Here is a 6,442-nt window from a genome sequence, read left to right on the forward strand (position 1 = left end):
AAAACAACCGTGAAGTGATTGCATTTGTGATTGCATCAAGATGCTGTCTGAATCACATTCACTTGGTTCAGAAATTGATGGGGGTGAACAATCTAAAATTTAACTCAGATCATAGAATCACAGAGTTGGAAAGTACTTCAGAGGTCATTTGTCCAACCCCATCCCAGTAAATTGGATACCTGAAAGACCATCTTATCCGTTATATACCCAGTCCATCACTGAGCTCTGCATGTGAGGGCCTCCTGCAGATGCAATCTTATCAGGAGGTCCGTTCTGCACAACATAGGAAACGGACCTTTAGTGTAGCAGCACCCGTTGGAATAGGCTAATATTGCATGGTCATTTTAAGGGATATTTGGGAATATCCCATGTACCTGTTTACCATGATGTAACTTCCTAATGGGTGGGGTTTAGTTACCTGACTTCCTTCTCCTTTGTCTTGGGGGATTTTTGAATATTCTCCACCCCTGCTGATCTTCTACCTTTGAGAGAGGCCGCATGGCATGATGCTCTCTCTAAGAGCATCCATTACCAACACCAAGATGGACTGAGACCTATATTTTCTTTCTTCTAAGCTATACAGCCTATGTTCCTAACATATGAGGTTGTAAGTAAACGTTCTTTTTCTTTTACCTAAAGGATTGTGTCTGTTATCATTTATATAGAGAAAGGTGGGCTGGTTTACATTCTCATTCCGCTGCTTGTATTTTTACAACTCTGCTAAGAAATGGGACCAACCAAATTAGTTCCTATTTCTGTGTGTGTATTTTTATAATACTGAACAGCACCTACCCTGTGGAATTCCCTTCCCTTGGATATTAGCCAGGGGCCATCTCTGTTATCTTTTTGCCACCTACTGAAGACCTTCCTCTTTCAACAAGCCTTTTAAGTAGCGACCTTATCCTAGTCTGCATTTGTGTTGGAATTACTTTTAAATTTTATTAATATATGTTTTAAACGCCTACAGCCATACTACTCTGAACAAGCCCAGTCTCGTCTGATCTCAGAAGCTAAGTAGGGTCAGGCCTGGTTAGTACTTGGATGGGAGACCGCCTGGGAATACTGGGTGCCGTAGGCTTAGAGGGAGGCAATGGTAAACCATCTCTGAATATCTCTTACCATGAAAACCCTATGAATATATCCAAAAAAGATTCATAGGGTCACCATAAGTCGTAATCGACCTGAAGGCATGTAACAACGTTTTAAAGATTTGTTTTTAGATATATTTGTTTTTAATACGTTGTAAACATATTTTTGATGTTTTTGTTTTCCACCCTGGGCATCTTCTAGGAGGAAGGGCAGGATATAAATTTAATTACTACTATTACTAATATGTTTTTAAAGCTTTTTTTTTTTAAAAAAAGAAGTTTTTAAAGATGTTTTGTTTTAATATGTTTTTAAGGATATTTTGTTGTAATATATTTTAAAGTTTTTATGATGTTTTAGAGTGTTTTTAGTGCTTTTGTTTGCTGCCCTGGGCTCCTGCTGGGAGGAAGGGTGGAATGTATATCCAATAAATAAATAAATATTGCTACTGCTGCTGCTGCTGCTGCTGCTGATATAAGATCTCTCGTTTGAACACTATTATGGGTTGACAGGTTTTACACTGGCAAACTCTTTAAAGAAAAAGACTTGAGAAAAGGATCTAAAAAAAACTAATTTACTTCAAAATATTAAAGTAAATGGGGGTGCCACAGCATCTGATTGTCCTGATGCAGAACCTATACTCTGGGCAATTGCTGGAAAACACAGGAAGGGGAAGTGCTTATTGCATCCAGGTCCTGCTTGTGGGCTTCCCATGGATGCTGGACTAGATGGGCCTGATTCAGCAGCCTCTTTGTATGTTCTTATGTAATGAGAATACAGCATGAATATGAAGGCTTCTGGGACCAAAATGAATCTGATTTCCTTTAATACTCAGAACAAGCTGAGCCTATTCCTGGAAAAGATGAGCCAGGCATCAGTTGCCCACGCTTAGTCACTTCCAGGATGGGTTACTAATTTCTGCAAGGTCCTGCATGTAGGAACAGCCCGGAGTGGTCAGCTGGTCCAAAAGGCAGCCACCAATTGGATGTCTCGAGTTTAAAGATTGGAGCACTCGCTCCAGTTTTATTTCATCTCCACTGGCTGCCTGCTCACTTCTAGTCTCAGTTTACAGTGCAGGTTTTAATATTTCAAGCCCTAAATTGCTTAGGACCAGGTTGCTGGGAAGAGTTGTCTGCTCCTGGAAGAACCTGCCTAGCCCTTGCGACGGGCTTCAGAGGGCCAGCTCTGCCCCATTGCTATGTGAGATTAAATCAGATGGATACATTTAAGAGGCTGGGGTTTTTGGGGGGAGGGCTTCAATTTTTTTCTTTTTTAAGAAGTGTGCTCTTGTGTTCCGAACCTGCTTCCAAGAAATGTCATCTGGTTGGCCACTGAAAGTGTAGGATGCTGGACTAGATGGGCCCCCTTTGGCCTCACCCAGCCACAGGGCTCTTTTGATGTTCTGATCTTTTTGTACTATCCCTTCCCCCCCCCCATGGATATCTGCCACATTCCATCTTCTTTCTATATTTCTGCGTCTGTGTCGCAATTGCTTTTAAATATGTTTTTAAAGCTTTTTTTTAAAAAAAGATGTTTTTAAAGATGTTTTGTTTTAATATGTTTTTAAGGTTGTTTTTTGTAATATATTTCAGAGTCTGTTTTTACTATGTTTTATTCATTTATTTATTATTTGATTTATATCCCCCCTTCCTCTCAGCAGGAGCCCAAGGCGGCAAACAAAAGCACTAAAAACACTTTAAAACATCATAAAAAGACCTTAAAAGACATTAAAACAAAACAACTTTAAAAACATTTTAAAAAAAGATTTAAAAACATCAAAAATGTTTAAAAAATATTGGTTTAAAAAAACGGTTTTAAAAAACATATTAAAAAGCATTTTATAGTGTTTTTAGTGCTTTTGTTTGCCGCCCTGGGCTCCTAATAGGAGGAAGGGTGGATATAAATCTAATTAATAATAATAAATAATATTTGGACAGAACTGGAAGACTTTTGTTTTTATTGCAGCATGCTTTTGCTATTACGACTGAAGTCCTATGCCCCCTTAGCTGATATGACTTGATATGGCTTGATATAAAGGTGCTTTCTCTGTTCTTAGCCACCTTCACAAAACACAGACCCACTGTGAATCAGCAAGGAGGATCTTCTGCCAGGGAGCATTCAGCCCAGGCATGCCTTAGATATATGTGTGCTGCAGAGGGACTCCATTCAGACATTCTAATTAATGTTTGTGGGCAGATCAGGGACAGAATCTGCCACACACACCCCTCATTCATTCGCCGTCCCCAGACTGAGCAACTGGAAAGGGCTAATTGAGTCAGCACTTCTACTATCTATTATCTTTCCCTTCTCTGTGAATCTTCCGATCCTGCTCTTAACCCTTTGAGTAGAAGATGCTTCTATTTTTGACATGAATCTGCCTGGCAGTCTAATGGCAATAATGAATCAGAAGAGTCTGTTGCCTCTAACAGCCTCTGCCAACCACTTAAATGATTTTATCACAAGCCCTGCAATACCTTTCCTGGGCAAGCGGTTTTATGACCTAGAACTCTCTGGAGATTCAACAACATTGGCATCAGCACAATGCAATTGCTTTTCCTGTCCACAAACTTTCATTACTTTTCGGGGCCATCTTTACTCTGCGCAAAGGTGAGCACAATTCCCAAGGCCCACCAGAACGTGGGCACAGATAATCCACTGTCTCCAAGGTTTACATTATTTAATGTCCCCGTCACCCAGCAAGCAGATGAGAGGGTTTTTCTTTCTTTCTTTCTTTCTCTCTGTGCCATCTGCCTGCAGGAGACTTTGCAACAGCTGCTTCTGTAGCTGAGTTCATGCCTCGCTCTTCTGGAATATGAAACCCAGACATTTCAGCTGACTTCAATTTATGTATCTCTTCACATAGAAAAAGTCTTAAAGCAATTTATAGTAACAGCACACAATATATACACAATACAAACCCACTGAAACAAAACAAATATATCAAAAGCATCCATCCACAAAAGAACACCCAACAACATAAAAAACCTCCCCCCCCCCCAACCGCATGACAAGCAACAATGCCCAAAGCCAGACCAAGGGCCAAACGTCTACTTTATCAACAAATTTATAGGATGACATAATAAGACTTCCAGGGTGGCTCATTGAAATATAAAACAATGTAAATTCAATAACAATAAAGCAAACAATCCTAATGAGAAAAGGAGTCCAAGATGGGTGGGAGTTTCTAAAAAAGGAAATTCTAAAGGCACAATTACAAACAATTCCAACAAGGAAAAAAAGGGGGAACACAGCAGAAGAAGCCCATGCGGCTTCACAGAAAGCTTAGAGTTGACCAGAAGATAAGAAAGGACACATACAGGAAGTGGAAGGAAGGCCAGGCCACAAAGGAAGAGTACAGGCAGGTATCACGGAATTGCAGGGATGGCGTCAGGAAGGCTAAAGTTGAGAATGAGCTGAAGTTAGGGAGAGATGCTAAAAGCAACAAAAAAGCTTTCTTCAGGTATATCCATAGTAAAAGACAAAGAAAAGAAATGGTACAGCTACTCAATGAGGATGGCAAAATGACAGAGAAGAGGGAGAAGAGTTCTATTTCTCTTTTGGCTCAGTCTTCTCCCAAAACAAAGTCAATGACCATCCCTGGGAAACATGAAGTTGAAGGGGCAGAATTGTAGCTTGAGATTGATAGACAAATGGTCAAGGAATACCTAATCACTTTGAATGAGTTCAAATCTGTAGGAACCAATGAACAGCATCCTAGAGTATTGAAGGAACTGGCTGAAGAACTCTTGGAAACGGTGTCTATTATCTTTGCAAAATCATGGAGGAGCGGTGAAGTGCCAGATGACTGGAGGAGAGCTAATGTTGTCCCCATCTTCAAAAAGGGCAAGAAGGAGGAACCGGGGAACTACAGACCAGTCAGCCTGACATCGATCCCTGGGAAAATTCTGGAGCAGATTATAAAGTGGTCAATCTGTTAAGCACCTTGAAAACAATGCAGTGATTACTGGAGATTACTATCAAGAACAAATCCTGACAGACTAATCTTATCTCATTTTTTTGATTGGATAACCTCCCAGGTAGAATGTGGGAATGCTGTGAACATAATATATCTTGACTTCAGCAAAGCTTTTGACAAAGTGCCTCATGACATTCTGATTAGCAAGCTAGCTAAATATGGGCTGGATAGAACAACTATCAGGTGGATCCACAGTTTGCTTAAGAATTGTACTCAGAGTGCTTATCAATGGTTCCTTCTCAAACTGGGGGGACGTAATGAGTGGGGTACCACAGGGCTTGGTCCTGGGCCCAGTGCTCTTCAACATTTTTATTAATGACTTGGATGAGGAGTTGCAGGGAATGCATATCAAATTTGCAGATGATACAAAATTGGAGGGATAGCCAATACCCTGGAAGACAGAAACAAAATTCAAAGGGATCTTGATAGGCTGGAGCATTGGGCTGAAAACAACAGAATGAAATTTAACAGGGGTAAGTGCAAGTTTCTACACCTAGGTAAAAGAAACCAAATGCACAGTTATAAGATGGGATCCTTGGCTCAGCAATACGGCATGTGAGAAGGATCTTGGAATTGTCGTTGATCACAAGCTGAATATGAGCCAACAGTGTGATGTGGCTGCAAAAAAGGCAAATGCTATTTTAGGCTGCATTAACAGAAGTATAGTTTCCAAATCGTGTGAGGTATTATTTCCCCTCTATTCAGCACTGGTTAGGCCTCATCTTGAGTACTGTGTCCAGTTCTGGTCTCTGCACGTCAAGAAGGAGGCAGACAAACTGGAACAGGTTCAGAGGAGGGCAACAAGGATGATCAGGGGACTGGAAACAAAGCCCTATGAGGAGAGATTGAAAGAACTGGGCATGTTTGGCCTGGAGAAGAGAAGACTGAGGGGAGTTATGATGGCACTCTTCAAGTACATGAAAGGTTGCCACACAGAGGAGGGCCGGGATCTCTTCTCAATCATCCCAGAGTGCAGGACACGTAATAATGGGCTCAAGTTGCAGGAAGCCAGATTTCGACGGAACGTCAGGAAAAGCTTCCTAACTGTTAGAGCCATACGACAATGGAACCAATTACCTAGAGAGAATGTGGGCTCTCCGACACTGGAGGCCTTCAAGAGGCAGCTGGACAGCCATCTGTCGGGAATGCTTTGATTTGGATTCCTGCATTGAGCAGGGGGTTGGACTTGATGGCCTTATAGGACCGTTTCCACTCTACTCTGCTATGATTCTATGATGTTTTTACTAGTGTTATTATTGATGCATTATGTTTTTTGTTCTACACTGCCTTGCTATATTTCATATGAAACTTCATAAATTTCTTTACTGCTATTTTCTATCGCTATGACTTTACCTATCAGCTGTCCCTTATGCTACTCTT

General features: G+C 41.0%; 1 pseudogene; it reads left to right on the forward strand.

Annotated features, from left to right (window-relative positions):
* Positions 1-959: 959 nt before the first annotated feature.
* On the forward strand, positions 960-1,078 carry LOC133378531 (5S ribosomal RNA; annotated as a pseudogene).
* Positions 1,079-6,442: the final 5,364 nt, after the last annotated feature.

The sequence above is a fragment of the Rhineura floridana genome, chromosome 2, assembly GCF_030035675.1.
Source record: "Rhineura floridana isolate rRhiFlo1 chromosome 2, rRhiFlo1.hap2, whole genome shotgun sequence".
Lineage (NCBI taxonomy): Eukaryota > Metazoa > Chordata > Lepidosauria > Squamata > Rhineuridae > Rhineura > Rhineura floridana.